The following is a 17,405-nucleotide window of genomic DNA, read 5'->3' as shown; positions in this document are numbered from 1 at the left end:
AATAGACCCATCACCTCTGCCTGAATTAGTGAAGTCCTCAAATCATGGTTAAAAGACTTCAAGTTACAGAGAATCTGCCAATTACACTAGTTTAAACCTGCAAGTGACCCGTGCCCATGCTGCAGAGGAAGGTGAACTTCCCCCCGCCCCCACCCCAAGTCTCTGCCCATCTGACCTGAGATAAAATTCCTTCCCAACCCCAAATATGGTGATCAGTTAGACCCTGAGCATGTGGACAAGACCCACCAGCCAGACACCTGGGAAAGAATTATCTGTAGCAACTCAGAGCCCTCCCCATCTAGTGTCCCATCTTCAGCCATTGGAGATATTTGCTGCTAGCAGTCGCAGATCGGCCAAATGCCATTGCAGGCAATCTCGTCATACCATCCGCTCCATAAACTTATCAAGCTCAGTCTTGGACCCAGTTAGGTTTTTTGCTCCCAGAGCCAAGGGGGCCTGGTCAGGGGCACCATGTTCTGCCATGTTTCCCATGTCCTCTAGCACACATCAGCACAATACCACCATGGTATTGCACCCTCTCCAGCCTTGTAGAAGTGGAGCTTCAAAGCTCCCAATTGCCCTGTGGGCAGCGGCGACAGCAATGGTGTGGCAGCAGATGCCCTGTTGTTTGTTGGGGGTGGGGGGGGCTCTTTCATCCCACCATGGGGGAAAGAAACATTTTTAAAATAAGAAAAGTTTTTTGTGAAATCGTGCGGTCTGGAAGCGGGCCTCAGGGACAGGTGTGAGACACATCGCTTCTTTAGCTCTTCACCTACCAGGCCACGCTGCAGAGCCTCTCTCTCGTTAGCTGTTCTCACCTCCTGTGTATAACCTGCCCTGTGTTCATGAGTCTCCTGTCTCATCGTGAGTCAGCAGAACCCTTTCCCAGCAGTTCAGCACCTGCTCACGCAAGTTAGGCAAACACAGCCAGCCTCTTTCAGGACATTTCACTCACTGGTATAATTGAAAGGTAGCATGATGGACAATTTCTTTTAGAAATAACTAGAGAATGGGAGCCTATCAGTTTATTTTTAGCCATCGGAACATAATAGAGAATTATATCCTTGCTATAGAATTCCATAGGATAGTTCAGAAATACTGTTGTTCTCTAGTAAATCCTATAGGGTCTCGGAAGTAATTTCTACAGAACCCTGTTAAATCTCTATAAAACCCTGTTGGTTTCATTCCAGTTAAATTGAACTGAACTTTTCTATAAGAGTAATTCACTTTTTCCTTATGTATGAAATTATCAGTCTTAAATATGTAGGCTGGGATAGGGTAGGGTTTTTTTTTTCCTTTTTCCTCAGCTATGAATGAGGCTTCATGTTGCTGTGTGTCTTGTATAAACATACATTCTGGTGCACCTTTGTGTTGGAGGACAGGCCCAAGCTCTCTAGGCCAGTGGTTCTCAACCAGTGGATACGCAAAGGTCTTCCGGGGGTACAGCAACTCATCTAGCTATTTGCTTAGTTTTACAACAGGCTACATAAAAAGCACTAGCAAAGTCAGAAACTAAAATTTCATACAGACAGTGGCTTGTTTACTCTGTTCTACGTACTCTGCACTGACATGCAAGTACAATATTTATGTTCCAATTGACGTATTTTATAATTCTATGGTAAAAGTGAGAAAGGAAGCAATTTGCCAGTAACAGGGGGCTGTGACACTTGTATTTTTATGTCTGATTTTGTAAGTAAGTCGTTTTTAAGTGAAGTGAAACTTGGGGGTACTCAAGACAAATCAGCCCCCGGAAAGGAGTATAGAAGTCTGGAAAGGTTGAGAGCCACAGCTCTCGGCCATAGACTGCCCTTCAACCACACACACCACTCCCAGCCCCTCCCTTTGTGCCAAAGGCCCCGCCCCTCCCCCTCTGACCTCCCTCCCCCACAGAAGCCCAGAGCACCCCCAACATGGCCCCCAGCCTCAGTGCTCTGAGTGGCGCGGCCAGCCTGGTGCGCCAGGCAGCAGCACTCCCAGCTCCAGTGCTCGGGGTGGTGCAGCGCAGCGCCAGCCACGCTGACTCCCTGTGGGAGGCAGGGCAGCCAGCCTAGCCCAGCCAAGGTAGAGCGCTGAGAACTGCAGGAGGGGGCCTGGCTTGTGGGCAGGACCATGGTAGGCTGTTTGGGAAGGCACAGCCTACCCCTGCCTATGATACCCGCCGCCCATGCCAGCGAACTCTTCGTGTTCACCTCTCTCATGGTACCAGCCTTCCCCTTTCAGGGTCTTAGAGGCCTTCAGGCTTTAGAAGACATAAAACAGGAAACTGCTATCAGTGAAAATGTGGTTAGGATCTCACAATCTGCAGACCATTCTGCATGACTATATGGTTAGAAGCAAAAGAAATGCTAAGCTAGAAGAAAGTACTTAGAAGAAGGAATGGGACTTGATTTTTTTCCCCTGTATGAGGGTGGAAATATACGTGCTCTGAATAATATGCTTCCTCTAAATCAAAAGCAGGGTGACATGGAAGGAATCCAGTTCTGTTTTAGTGTCTTTATCTCAGAAGGATGCAGGGATGTAAGATTATTGTGCCACAGTGGTTTGCTGCTCAGAAAATGACATCGAGTACAAATACTAAAATTGGCTGAAAAGGGTCACTGAAGTAATAAAAGCAGGGATGACTTTCATGTCCCAGATGAAATTAGTGTAATTGTGTCAGTTCCGTCCCCTGAGGACTGAGTTGCCACTGGGAGGTCTGTTTTGTTTTTCTTAGACAGATGATGTGGTTTTGGAATAATTCTGCCAGTCCCAGTCATCATTTCCCCTTAATCATATCTTCATTTCTCAGGCAAAAGCAGCTGCAAACAACTGAATTATTGGCAGTCACTCGCATTCATGATCCCAGCAACCAATGAAACAGAGTGTAATCATTGTTTTCTCACTGCACTGTTCTTTTCCTTTGCATTCATTTGTAATACTTGCATGATAGGATCTGCTTGAGACACAAGGGACTAAGGGGCAGGCTTCAGATATTAACCGCAATTGCAAGGGAGGCACCATGCTATTCCACCCTCTCCAATGCTAAAATATTTTTCAATGGTACAGCGATCAGCGCTGCACACAGAATTTCAGATGGCACCTTACAAGTGCCCTGTAAAGTACCAGTTCCCCTTTTTATCATTTGGCATCTCAGCCTTCCATTAATACAGTGCATTGCCCTGACTGCCTCAACAGACACAGCTAATAATAGTCATTTAATTTCACAATCACTAAACAAGCACTGTAAATGTATAAACTTGGATGCCGTAGCCTGCAAAGCTATTAGCTATTTGCTTTTGTTGTGCATTCTACTAGTTGAGAAGTGTCTTTAATTTTTGCTGTATTACTAAGTGAGAAATATTTAATGTTTATTTAATTAGTTTAGCTACAATGTAGACATTTAATGAATATAAAGCAAAGTAAGTCAAAGACTAATGTGAATGGTTACTTTTCTGTACATTGAAAATTAAAAATGAGTTACACTATGATTAAACTGACTCTGGATGGTTTCTTTTGAGTAATTCCATTCAAAAGCTATCAAATCTCACTGTATTGCTAGTATTTCAACTGCAGGTGCATAGACTGTATAAACCAAATGTCCTATGAAATAATGATTCTTTTGTAAGAATGAAATGTTGATTGTTTATTATCTGATTTTAATTTCTGGTAGTTAAGTCTGAGTGGTTTGATTTAGTGCTGCCTTTTGAATACATTTTACAAATATTTGAAGTTATAAATGTATGTAGTAATTAATGTGCAGAATAAATGTGGCCATATTCAGCTCTCTTAATCCATTTAAGTCATTGGGTTTAATTCACCCCTCCTGGTGAAATGCATCTCCCTGGTCTGCTGTGCACCATTTACCCAAGGGAAGGCCAGTGATGGTACTGCAGTCCATGAAATGTTGGTGGCTGAATTAATCTTTTCATAATAGCCCTGCCAGTGTGGGCTGGATCAATGCACCCAAGCCCTCTCCCCTGTCAGTGCCACACACTTTTGGGCTTTGCTGTCTGGTTGTGCGGTGAATTCCTTGCTCCACCACAGCCCGCTAGCAGACTTTGCACTGTCTGGGACCCTCACCTAGAGGCTGAGCTGGCTAAGGCTGGCACAGACTGTGAGTGTATTTAGCCCACAATGGAACTACTCCAGATTCACGTTGGTGCAACTGAAAGGAGAATTATGCCCATCTGAGTGTGCTTAAAGTCTGAGGTCTTCTGTTCCATTTGATATGCTTTAGGCAGACACTATATTGTGCTTGGCACAATAATTCTAATTTGAGGTTTATGAATGTTACTCCTTTCTGGGCCATGCTTGCATATGGAAATCAAGCAGAACTAACTAACTTTACACATGAAAACCTTTTGTGAAGACCCTATGTCTAAGAGCTGGTTGACATATCCCGGCAATTATAGTGTATTGAGGAATCAAGCGCTTGGGGAAAAGCTGTTTGTAAAAGCAACTTTCAAACTGTTGGTTGAACCTGAAAAGTAAAAGCAGTAAGGATGAAATTATGGCCAACCCTATGCACAGGGAGACTCTCTGTGTAGGAGGCAGATGTCATGTGACCGGTGCTCCTTGAGTGCTGGGGTTGAGGAGTATGGAGGGTCACATTACTGCTGCTGACTGCTGAATGGTCCAGAGGGGAGTGGAGGGTGGGGTGGGGGCTCTCCTCTTGCATATAACACAATGCCCAGAGAGAGAAACGGAGAAGACTGCATGCCTGTTTTGAATATGCTCTCTCTCTCTGCAGCATCCCTAGAGCCATTGGTGACTTCCTGCAGTGAGGTCTTGTGAATAAGGTACTTGTCTTTGACTCAGAAGACCTAGGATCTTAGCTTTACCAAAACAAAAAACCCTCCCCAAACACTTTCCTGAGCATGTCTCCCGCCCTGGGAGAGGGAAGAGGTGCGATATAATAACAAACCCGTGACAGATGTAAGCACACTGCTTTGTGGAGCGTGCTCAGATACTGTGGAGATGAACATAGGTGGCATAAGAACCTATATTGAACAGAATAGCAGGTTATTCTATGTCATCTTGTGCAAAGTCACTTCACCTTTCTGTCTCCCCTTCTAACCTTTTTCCGTCTTGTCTGTTTTGAGAATAAGCCCTTCGGAGCACAGACTCACTCTCTATGTGTACAGCACCTAGTGCAATGGGTCCCCAATCTTGATTTAGGTGCAACTGTAATATAAATAATAATAATAATGCACAACCATTATATCATGAGTAGGGCCCTACCAATTTCATGGCCATGAAAAACATGTCACAGACCATGAAATAAACCCATCCCCGTGAAATCTGATCTCCCCCTTGCTGCGGGGAGTGCCCCAGCTGGGGAGCTTCTAGCTGCAAGTCCCTCCTGGGCTGGGGAGGGACAGGATTTGTCTTTCCTATGCACAGCTACTCTCAGGGGTAGATGTCAGATCCACCTCCTGGTGCCTCCCCCTGCTGAAGGAAGCTCTGGAGCTTGGCAGCAGCTCTGGAGGTTCCTGCAGCTAGAGGAAGCTTCCAGAGGTGGAGATGGGTCCGATCTCCCACTGCTGCTAGAAGCAGCCCACCCAGGGCTCCTAGCTGTGAGTCCAGCCACGCTGGGGAGGGATAGGACCTGTCCTTCTCCTGCACAGCCACTCGGGGGTGATCAGACTCATCTCCAAGTGCCTCCCCCTGCTGCAGGAAGCTCTGGGGCTGGGCAGCAGCCCTGGAGGTTGCTGCAGCTGGAGGAGGCTTGTGGAAGTGGGTCCGATCTCCCCTGTCCTGCTGGGAGCGCCCCAGCCCGGGGCTCCTAGCTGTGAGTCTGGCCGGGGTGGGGGAGGGATAGGACTTGTCCTTTTCCTGCATGGCTGCTCAGGTCGGGGGTAGATCAGACCCACCTCCAGGTACCTTTTGGGTTGGGACCCCCACGGTTACAACATCATGAAATTTCAGATGTAAACATCTGAAAATGTGAAATTGACCAATATAAAAACCCTCTTGCTGTGAAATTGATCAAAATGGACCGTGAACTTGGTAGGGCCCTATTCATGAGTTAGCACTGCTCAGGTGGTGAACCTCCTTCACACCACCATCTCTGCCTCTAGGAGTCTTAATCTGAGTCTTAGTTTTTAATTTGTGGCCACCTGCTTACTCTGTGTTTTCTCCAAGAATATGATCTCCTGCTTAAACATTCTTTGGGGGAATCGACTTGAAGGAAGAGCAGCTGTGTGTCTTTGGTATAGATTTTTAAGACTGTTATAAGATCACTTCATTACATATCATACAATTAAAGGTCCTTGTGTAGATTTTAAAGTAAAGACATTGGGTTACTGGTGTAAAATTTTGGAGTGAGCTTAGCTGAATATTTATTATAGCACTCTAACAATAAAGGTGGTAACTGTATGCCCAAACTGTATTTATCAAGATATTGCTGGGTGTTCAAGGTTACAAAAGCATCTTTAAATCATCTGTCCTACTGTGATGCTCTGTACCTCGGGGGAGCACCCTACACCCTCATGTTCATCTTTGTAAAATGACTGTGTGATATCCAATGCAAAGTTTGTCATGTTGGGTGTCTTCGGAAGGCTCCTAATGCACTGAGCATGGTTGTTACAGTGATGTTATAATAAGGTTATAGGATGTAATTTCATGTATATAGTTATGAGGCTGAAAATGTATCCTCGTGGCTTAAAGCAAGCCCATGCAAAAACTCTCCAAGAACAGAGAGACAGTTCACACTTTGTCAGGGCATGGATGGGGCAAACCCAACCCAGCCTCAAAGGAACAATGGACACTAGCTGAGGCAGCAATGAAAGAATCTGTTAGACCCTCGAGGGAGTCACCCCCTTCCCTTGGACAGTTTGAGACTGCAATGAGGTAATGCTCACCTGACTCTGAAGGGGTGGGGGGAAAAGCCAGGAGGAAAGAAAGGACATGATAAAAGGGAGAGACAGTCTGCCATGCTCTCTCTCTTCCACTTACATCTACAGACACCATCACCACCAAGCGACTGAAATGCTGATCAAAGGGGAGAGCCTGACTGAAAAGCCAGCCTGTGGTGAGAAGCATCCAAGTTTTTAAGGGCATTGAAAGTGTTAAAGATCAGCTTAGAATGTGTTTTGCTTGTATTTCATTTGACTGAATCTGACCTGTTATGCTTTGACTTATAATCACTTAAAAACTATCTTTATAGTTAATAAATCTGTTTGTTTATTCTACCTGAAGCAGTGTGTTTGGTTTGAAATGTGTCAGAGACTCCCCTTGGGAGAACAAGCCTGGTACATATCAATTTCTTTGTTAAATTGATGAACTCATATAAGCTTGCAGGGTCCAATGGGCATAACTGGACACTGCAAAACGGAGGTTGCCAGGTTTGTATCTGGGACCGGGGATATTGGCTAGTGTCATTCACTTGCAAGTAACTGGGAGCAGTTTACATGCCAGAGGCTGTGCGTGAACAGCCCAGGAATGGGGGTTCTCACAGCAGAGAAGGGTAAGGCTGGCTTCCAGAGTCAAGGATTAGAGGGGCCTAGCAGATCACCGGTCCAGACAACACCAGAGGGGAACATCACATTTACCAAGATAGACAAACCCAGTTCTGCTCTCTGATACATGGAGGCAATTCCCACTGGAGTCAATGAAAGCTGTGCTTATTGAGCTGAAGATAGAATTGGACCTGTCATTTGCATCGTTTCAAAGTTCTCCACTTTTGGTTGCAATTTATGGGCAGTCGTACGGGCCTTTTGTCTGTTGCAAAATGACCCCTTCACAGTGCTGTGGTGGCCATAAAGGGGGTGGACACAGCCCACAAGGAACACCCTCAATATTAAGGACATAACCTGGGTGGCCAAAAAGCTACTACAGTGGCCTGACAACTCCTCCCCACCGCAGTCCCTGTGCTGGAGTGGGCTGGAGTAGGAAGGTACTGTGGCCAGAGCGTGTTGCAGGGCAACAATTCGGGGCAGGAGGATGGCCTAGAGAGGGACATTGCAATCAGAGTATAAATTAGAGCAGCCCTAAGGCTGCTCTAAGATATACCAGGAACCAAGTAGGTGCCAAGACACTGCAAAGGTGCTTTAAGCCACCTTTGATTTCCCATCTCCTTCTCAGGAGAGAGTGACACAATGGAGAATTGGCCCTCTCTCTCCCAAGCATTGTTACAATAGCAGCTGTAACATTCAGGGGTCTATGGTCCATGCTGAAGAATATAGTCTAGTGTTCAATTCATATCATTATGGTTGTGTATGTAGAGCCAAATGGTTAGGAGTTAGGATCCAGAAAGAAAAGACCCAGAAAGTGGAAGAAAAGTCTCTTCAGGATTTCTTCATTGTATGTAGACTTGGGCAGCAGGTATCATAGGCCGAGGGAGGCTGTGCCTCTCCAAACAGGCAGGCGTGGCCCCGCCCACACTCCACCCCCAAACCCTCTCCTGCCAGTTCCTCTTTCCCTCTGCTGTGGCCCTAGCTTGGGCTGGGGCTAGGGCTGCACTGCCCACCTGGTGGCGACACTCCAAGGCTGGAGAGGCTGGGGCCATGCCGCCCATCCTCCCGGCACTCTGGGGCCGGGCGCGCTAGCACGGTGTGGGGGCTGGCTCTGGCAGGGGTGGAGGGCGTGAAAGGGGCGGGGCCTCAGTCAGAAGAGGCAGGGCAGGGGCTAGTCTCCCCCAGCCAGCCGTTCACGCACCACCCATCAGAGGTGAAAGTAAGCCGGTACACCCTTTAAATTGCCGCCAGAGCCCCGCTGCCGGAGCCCTGGAGTAGCGGCGGTGCTCCGGGGGTTATTTAAAGGGCCAGGGCTCCCACTGCCTCTACTGCCCTGGGCCCTTTAAATAGCCACCGGAGTCCCGTTGCTGCTACCCCAGGGCTCCGGGGGCTATTTAAAGGGCTGGGGTGGTAGAAGCAGGGGAGTCCTGGGCCCTTTAAATAGCCCCCAGAGCCCTGGAGTAGTGGCGGGGCTCCCGGGGCTATTTAAAGGGCCTGGGGTTCCCGCTGCCTCTACGGCCCCAGCCCTTTAAACCTCTGCTGGAGCCCCCAGCTGCCGCTGCTACCCTGGCGGGGGAGGGGAGGGCACTTACTGGTACAGGGTGGGCCGGTGCTGGCTCTGACCCCCCCATCCCCGCCCCTTCTGCCCGAGGCCCCGCCCCTTCCGGGGGCCAGAGGCGGCCCCAACCCAGCTCCATACCAGTAAGTCCCTATTTCTACTTTCACCCCTGCCACCCATGTATGTAGACAGAGGGTTACTGTACTGTACTGCCAGGCTTCATAAATAACCTTGGTCTTCTCTGACCAGTTGACTACTCTGATATCATTTCATCTAAAAATAGTTCAGTCTCACATGCAGCTGCTAGCTCAGTCAGTGCTGACATGGCACATGCTTTGTAAGGGAGAAGAAATATGGTCTAGCGCTCTTCTATTGTGTTTTATCTGTATTATTAAATGGTATGTGGTTAAAGCATACAACTGAGAGGAAGGTGATCTGGGTTGGGTTCTTGGCTCTTCCACAAGCTTGCTGTGTGACCTTTGGCCAGTTACTTAACGTCTTTGTGCCTCAGTGTACCTACTGGTAAAATGGGGACGTTGCTTACCTCACTAGAGGGTTGTGCAGCTCAAGTCGTTAAAATTCTGGAAGGTGTAGTGCCTCCAGAATACCACTCCAGAAATTCAGATATGATGGAGAGACTGGGACAGAGGAGGAATAAAGGGGACAGGGAAAGAAAAATACCGAAGGTCAAAGTCACTGGTTTGCTCTGGCTCCTTTGTGCTGCTCAAAGCATCCATACACTCCACTTAACACAGCTGGAGCTCCTTTATACCCAACCGTGGCTGAGGGAACAGCTCCCTTGGGGCCCAATGGCAGCCAGTGTAAATTAGAACAACCTTGCAGCTATTCTAATATGTGCTGGGGACCAGACTGGCACTTGGAACAGAGGAGCACAAAGGTAGCTTAAAGCCATCTATTCACCCTCCGTCCTTAGCTGCTCTGAGTACTTGTTGGTCACAAGCCCTGTCTATGCAGTGGACCCTGGCAGGCAGCTAGTGCTATTGAAAATCATGCCTAGAGGAATCCCTGTTGGGGATTCCCTGTTCAAGAGAGTGCTCTTGAAGATCTTCCATGGAATGGTCTCTGCAAGCTGTCTATAGCCTCTGAAGATGATATGGAGAGAAATTTCTTGTAGAGGAGCCAGTATTGCTCTGTATCATTTACCGTGGGGCAAAACATGTCAGGCAACTAGCTAGTTCATCAATTAGTGTGACCAGCATCACAATTTTTGAGCTTTCCTCATGGCATTTATCATTCATTCTATGTTAAAGAGGATGCACAGGAATTATGACAGCTCTGTCAACATTCTTGTATTCTGTTAGCCTTTGGTACATTGGATGTTTTGCTCCTCTTGTGTATATCAGACTGTAGCTAGTATGATGTTTTTGACAAAGATCTGTCTCATTTCTCTCACGTTTCATATCCAGTTTCATTTCACTTCTATTCAGTTTGCTTAGTTCCACAGCATTGCTATTATAATCAGATCCTTTTATTTTATATGGACAGTACACAAATGGCCCTTTTATTTTATTTTAACCTTCTCCTATTGTTTATATTGTAAATCATACGGAAAATGACCTATAAGAACATTTTAAACATATGTGTAATTTGCAGATATAAGTGTAGTTTGTAAGGCCTTGTAGGCCCCAATCTTAAAGTCCTTACTCGGTTAAGTAAATGGCAGGTTTGCTTGAGTAATGACTGTTCAAAACTCGGTATTTCACGACCTGAGTAAGGACCCTTAATTAATAATAATAATAAATAATAATAATGTACACTTATAAGTAGGGCTGTCGATTAATCACAGTTAACTCATGTGATTAACTCAAAATATTAATCATGATTAAAAAATTAATCGTGATTAATCACAGTTTTAATCGCATTGTTAAACAATAGAATACCAATTGAAATTTATAACTATTTTTGGATGTTTTTCTACATTTTAAAATATACTGACTTAAATTTCAACACAGATATAAAGTGTACAGTGCTCACTTTATATTATTATTTTTCTTACAAATATTTGCACTGCAAAAATGATAAACAAAAGAAATAATATTTTTCAGTTCACCTCATACAAGTACCATAATGCAATCTCTATTGTGAAAATGCGACTTACAAATGTAGATTTTTTTTTTGTTACATAACTGCTCTCAAAAACAAAACAATATAAAACTTTAGAGTCTACACGTCCACTCAGTCCTACTTCTTGTTCAGCCAATCACTAAGACAAACAAGTTTACAAGAGATAATGCTTCCCGGTTCTTATTTACAATGTCACCTGAAAGTGAGAACAGACGTTCGCATGGCACTTTTATAGCCAGCATTGCAAGGTATTTATGTGCCAGATATGCTAAACATTCGTATGACCCTTCATACTTCAACCCCCATTCCAGAGGACATGCTTCCACGCTGATGATGCTCATTAAAAAAAAAAAGTGTTAATTAAATTTCAGCTGAACTCCTTGGGGGGAATTGTATGTCTCCTGTTCTGTTTTATCCACATTCTGCCATATATTTCATGTTATAGCTGTCTTGGATGATGACCCAGCACATGTTGTTGTTCATTTTAAGAACACTTCCACTGCAGATTTGACAAAACACAAAGAAGGAACCAATGTGAGATTTCTAAAGATAGCTTCAGCACTCAACCCAAGGTTTAAGAATCTAAAGTGCCCTCCAAAATCTGATTGGGATGGTGTGTGGCGCATGCTTTCAGAAGTCTTAAAAGAGCAACACTCCAATGCAGAAATTACAGAATCTGAACCACCAAAAAAGAAAATCAACCTAAAGCGCTTTGAGATCTTCAGATGGAAGATGCTACAAAAGTGTGAAACTCCATTACATGGGTTGCTGCTTGGACATGGGACTGATGTATATAATGATAAAGAGGAAGAATAGCAGGCTTGGTTTAGAAGATAGTAGTAGTGCTGAGACCGTATTGCTAAGACCATAGAGCTGTTGCATGTTTCCCTGTCAGTGCACCACTGGAACCAAGCAATTCACATGATTTGGTGAAGCAGATGCTTTCCAGGTGCCTCCTTTTATCCTCCTTATCTTTGGGAGCTTCTATATTGTCTAAAGGTCCTGCTGAATTAGTACCTTTAAAACACACCCCTATGTTGCTTACTATAATTGAGAGGGGGGGAGGAGGGAGATTGGAGGGAGAGGCATAGATTTTTGTTTGTAGATTTTTAATGTATCAGAGGCCTAATGGTAGATTGGTTAGGAAATTTCCTGCTCTTTCGACTCCAGGCCTGCCACAGGCTGAACCCTGCTGCCTTCTGCCTCTGGGAGGTCATGCTTTCTGGAGTGGCATTTTAGTATTACAAGTAGCGACTGGACAAATGGCATTGAATTGTCCAAAGCACTTATAGTTTGGGCCTGTTGTTAAGTACTTACACTTGAAATTTCCATTTCAACTGTGGAATTAAATTTTGACCTGATCAGCACAATTGACTCAAGGAGCAAAAGACTGAAAAGTACGGCCAAGTTTACTGACTTTTTATTTAATGTACTGCTCTATAGTTTTGTTTCAAGTAATTTCACAAACCTTTTTCTTCAGTCAGTTCTAGGTGCCTGGTTAAACAAACTTCCTTTTAATTAAGCACACTTCTATCCAGTTTGAATGTGCTAAGCATGTTCAAAGGTTTTCCGCACCACTTGTGGCACCAGTATGTGCTGTGCTGATATCTCAGACCAAACACATCTTATTGACACTAATCCTGGGGTCCAACAGCACGAAGAGTTCCATTGTGCCTAGCTGCAGAAGAAGTGTTTGACTTTCACATTTCTTTTTACACTCCTAGGTAAGAGCGCTAACTTATCAGCATAAGAAATCATCAATCCCAGCTTTTTTCTCTTCCTCTCGCATTCTTTCATGCCTCCTTCTGGTTCTTTTTCTCATTGCCACTTCATCAAATATTTCTTGATAGGATTTACAAGTGTCATTGCCGGCCCTGCTGCTTTTCTTCTGAGCACCTCACATCCTGTAATAATTTTATCCTCACAACACTCCCATGAGCAAGAAAATATTACTGCGAGGTAGGGAGGTGATAAATGGAGTGACTCAGGGTATGTCTACACTTCAAGCTAGGGGTGTGATTCCCAGCTTGAGGGCACCTACCCGCACTAGTTCTGATTGAGCTTGTGTGTTAAAAATAGAACACAGCTGCAGCAGCACGCGTGGCAGAAGGGGCCAGCTGCCCTGAGCCCTAACCACCCAAGCATCTACGTACATACTCAGGGTGGCCAGCCCTCCTGTTTTTAGCAAGCTAAGTCAATCAGCACTAGGGCAGGCATGTCTCCTTGAGTGGGAATCACACCCCCAGCTCCAAGTGTAGACAAACCCTAAATGACTTGATCGAGCTCACACAGGAAGTCAGTAGCACAGCCAGGAGGATAGAGCCGAGATCGCTTGAATTCCAGTCCAGTGCCTTAACTGCAAGGCCAGCCTTCTCTATAGCTTTCACAGCAGATCTGCCTCACTCCCTTTGGGCTTACGGCATACCGTGTGGGTAACAATATGTCACATTGCCTAGTGTTGCTGGGTTATGGAATGGAGGGTCAGATTGTGATGCATAAATGCCAAGATGCAGAGTTAAGATTACGCTGAGAACCATAGCTCAGAATCTACTGTTATTTTGTCCACACTTCAGAGGCTTGCAGTGGGATTCAGGGGAATACAAATATTTTTGAACTGGTGGAGACTGCTGCTAAGCAACAGTTTGACTTGACCAGTAATAATAGAGTAAGCTTTGGCTTGAGCGTGGCCCCGTGTTTACAAACCAGGAGTGGTTTGGCTTGAATTGGGTTTGTGTCTGCAAATTGTCCACAGAAGCTTTTTGCAAATGTTTTTGTGGATACCCACATGTTTTCAGGCTACAGTTTGTGTGTATTTCAACTTTGAACCTGATTCCTCAGGATATGTCCCATCAGGAAAATTGCATGGTATTTCTCCTACATTCCTGACTGGTTGAGCCTACCCCCATGTGAACAAGTGTGTCAGGTCAGCTCAGATGAAGCCATCTTCAGCTGGTTTCTCAGAGACAGCAGCTGCATTTCATCTCACCTCTCTGATCCACCTGGAAAGGTCAGGCAGAAAATCCCCCTCTAGTCCTAGCTCCTGGGTCTATGACTTTGGCTAGCATTTATTACATTCTGTAATGTCTCTGGGAACGGTCTTCATTTTTATTTTATATTTGAATTGGCACAAGTATCTCCTAGTTTTGCACAAGGCAATCTATTAGCTTCATCATTCATATCCAAGTTCTTGTATGTCATCAGCCTGAGGCCTGCAGTGAATATAGGATTTTTGCAATGGGGATGGATGGAAGTGGTAAGCAAATAAGCAAACTATGCTCATGAGTGGTGTGCAAATTAGCTGATTCTTTATGAGCAGCAGTGAACAATATCTAATGGTTTACCCAAATTATAATCCTCCAGGATCTGGCTCTCACAAACGAACCACGTGTTTTGAATTTGTTGGTGTCTTGGTCCAATTCTCAATGAATAAACAGAAAAGTTAGTTCAGTGAGATGGTCCTCAAACCTTGTAATGCACTGACAGTTTTTCAGGTGTGGCCTCTCCCCTGAGGTGTGCCCAAGCCGCTTGCCTGGTGCTTGTTCCTTGGAGTGGCTTCTCCCCTCTCCTCGTATGGGTTGGATCCTGGGTTCTTTTTTGTGACACCTGGTGCCTCCAACTGAGGTGATGCCTCACTGTGCCCTGGGACACAAGAGTGCTGTCCCTTGGGAACCTGAACAAGGCTACCACTGCTGGGAAGGAGCATAAAACCCAGTACCCAGGAAACAAAGTACAACAGCATGCATAAACCCCAGCAAAGAAATGACACACCTCAAAATACCAATATAGCAAAGGGAGGGCTTTCCTGGGAGCAGAAAAATAGGGTCTGGGTTAAGTAACAAGTACTAAAACATCAATTCTCTACTTCCCAACACTCCTTACTTTTCGCAGCCCAGAGCTCACTCCCTGGCACCTTCCCAGGTGAGTGATATGCTGAGGATGAGTCTGGAGATGAGGGCTGCAGCAGCACTGTGAATGTTGGCCGCCTTAAACAAACTAAAGGAAAGGGTTCCTCTTTCTGGGCATTTGTCCCATTTGCTCTTGCCAACTGATCACATGCTGGCAAAAGCAAATGTTACAAATGCCCAGTTTTGCTAAAAAGGAGGTTGGGGGGTGGGGGGAAGCAGTGGGGCTCAGGCCAGCCCAGTATGTGGGCAGATGTGGGCTTCGGTGAGTGGCTCAGGCCAAGCCCGCACAGGGGAGGGGAGAGGGCCAGCTCTGCAAGGGGGGAGGGGACAAGGGTTGGGACCAGCTCCACACCGGGGAGGGGAGGGAGGGAGAGGAGCTTGTGAGAGAGCTCTGTGCTGTGCAGGGGTGAGTGGGGGGCTTAGTACAGCATGGGGGGGGGGCTCGGTCCAGCTCCACACTGCATGGGGTAGTGAGGCCCCCTTGGTCTGGCAAGGTGCAGGGCAGGTTCGGGCGAGCCGGCAGCTCAGCCAGCTCTGCCTGGGGGCGGGGGGAATATTGCTGCTCACCTGGTGCTTCCACGGGCTTCCGGCTGGGCTGGAGGCAGGGCCTCAGGGGGAAGAGGAGGAGCGGGTGGGGGAGAGGAGGAGCAGGGTGACATGGCCAGAGTTCCAACTGCTCCTGCACGGGCCCCCAAATTGGCCGCGATCCTTGGGCACAGCCCCCGTCAGCCTGTGCAGTAATCTGCCCCTGGTCTTGACTGCCTCTCAGTAGTTGGTGCCAGGTCAGATCTCCACTAGTTTCTACCAGATCTCTCCTCAGGGCTGGAACTGCCTGACCCATGTACTAGATCCCACAGCAGTTCAAAGATGCCCTTTGTGGGGAGGGGAGTTAATCAGAGACCCCCTGAGCTGTTCTGCTTCCCCCTCAGCTCCCAAACTCAATGCTCAAAACTGAAACTAACCCCAGTCTCCCTTTGGCTCTGACTCAGGCTGTCCCCGCCCACTGACAGGCTGAGCAGCACCGGCTTATCCTTGGCCCAGCAAACTGCTTGTCTATATCACACCAAGCAGAAGCCACCCTGTTGGCCTCAGCAGGGTTTTCTAATCCATTCTGTCTCCATCACTGACACCAAGCATGCTGAGAAATGGTGTTAGCAAGTTCTGGTAGCCTTTTTTATTGTAGTCCGTAGGGAAGGGCCCTTAGAGGCTTGGTCCTGAGTTCCAGGAGCTGGCAAACTCCAAACAGGGGTGTACAAGTAACCAAGAGTGGGGAATTTCCCCTGTAGCCATAGTTACAGAGAAAAGAGCAAATAACTTTAGCAATGTGACATTGAGCATGAATTCAGTATAGTATTGGATACAGCCTCTTTTTCTCGTCAGTATCTCAACAGAGGTGGGTCTTAAGAGGGATCTGACAGAACACTGAGGGTAGCCTCACAGATAGGCCTGGGGAAAGTATTCCTTCTGTGTTGCTTGCTTCAGTTACAGTAGTTTACTTTGGAACTTAGGTTCCACACGGTAGTAAAAAAATAGGAAGGACTAAGAAAAAATATGGGATTCACAGTTAATGTAGTCTCTGTCATCCAAACTGGAGTAACTCGCAGTGAAGGTGGCCACCAAGGGCGAAAAACCATAGGCCTCTGTTGGGATATCTTGTAGGGGGAAATACATATGCAGCCATGTAAATAGTAGTGTAACAGGGAGGCCTGGTGCTCATATCCATGGAGTGAGCTTTCCAGAGCTCTTTGAAGACTCAGCTGAAATCTACTCATGCAACCGCACCACCATTTGTACATGGCTATCTGTAAATGTAGGCATTGACTGCAATGCTTACAGACTTCCACACTGCCAATAGTAAGCTATTTTTGCTTACAGCTGTAGCATAGTATTTCTGGGCCGGATAGAGTGACCAGACAGCAAGTGTGAAAAATCGGGACGGGGGTGGGGGGTAATAAGAACCTATGTAAGAAAAAGATCCCAAAATCGAGACTGTCCCTATAAAATCGGGACATCTGGTCACCCTAGGGCCAGATCCTCTGCTGGTTTAAATCAACGTACCTCTATCGAAGACAACACAAACACCTGGGAGTCCACTTGAAATCGATTGAGTTATGCTGATTTACATCAGCTGAGAATCTGGCCCAGTGTCTGTACTGGAGTTGTTTTTCCAAGGCCTTGTGCAATGTAATTTGACTGTTTCCTGATTCTTCCCATGTTATCAGTGGTCATCCCCCACATCCACACTTCGGATCAAATCATGCCTCGATATTTTAAACCTCTCCCTATTAGCATTAATAAAGAATTCTGTTTAAAGATCAGTGGCATGATTGCGGATGAGAACCTTTTTGTATTACAAGCCTGAATGGCATTAGATCTAGTCAGAGATTTTTTGGCTTGTACTCAGGATTGGAGGAAGTTTCA

The sequence above is a fragment of the Mauremys mutica genome, chromosome 1 (genome assembly GCF_020497125.1).
Source record: "Mauremys mutica isolate MM-2020 ecotype Southern chromosome 1, ASM2049712v1, whole genome shotgun sequence".
Classification (NCBI taxonomy): Eukaryota; Metazoa; Chordata; order Testudines; family Geoemydidae; genus Mauremys; species Mauremys mutica.
Note: the sequence above shows the minus strand (reverse complement) of the source record.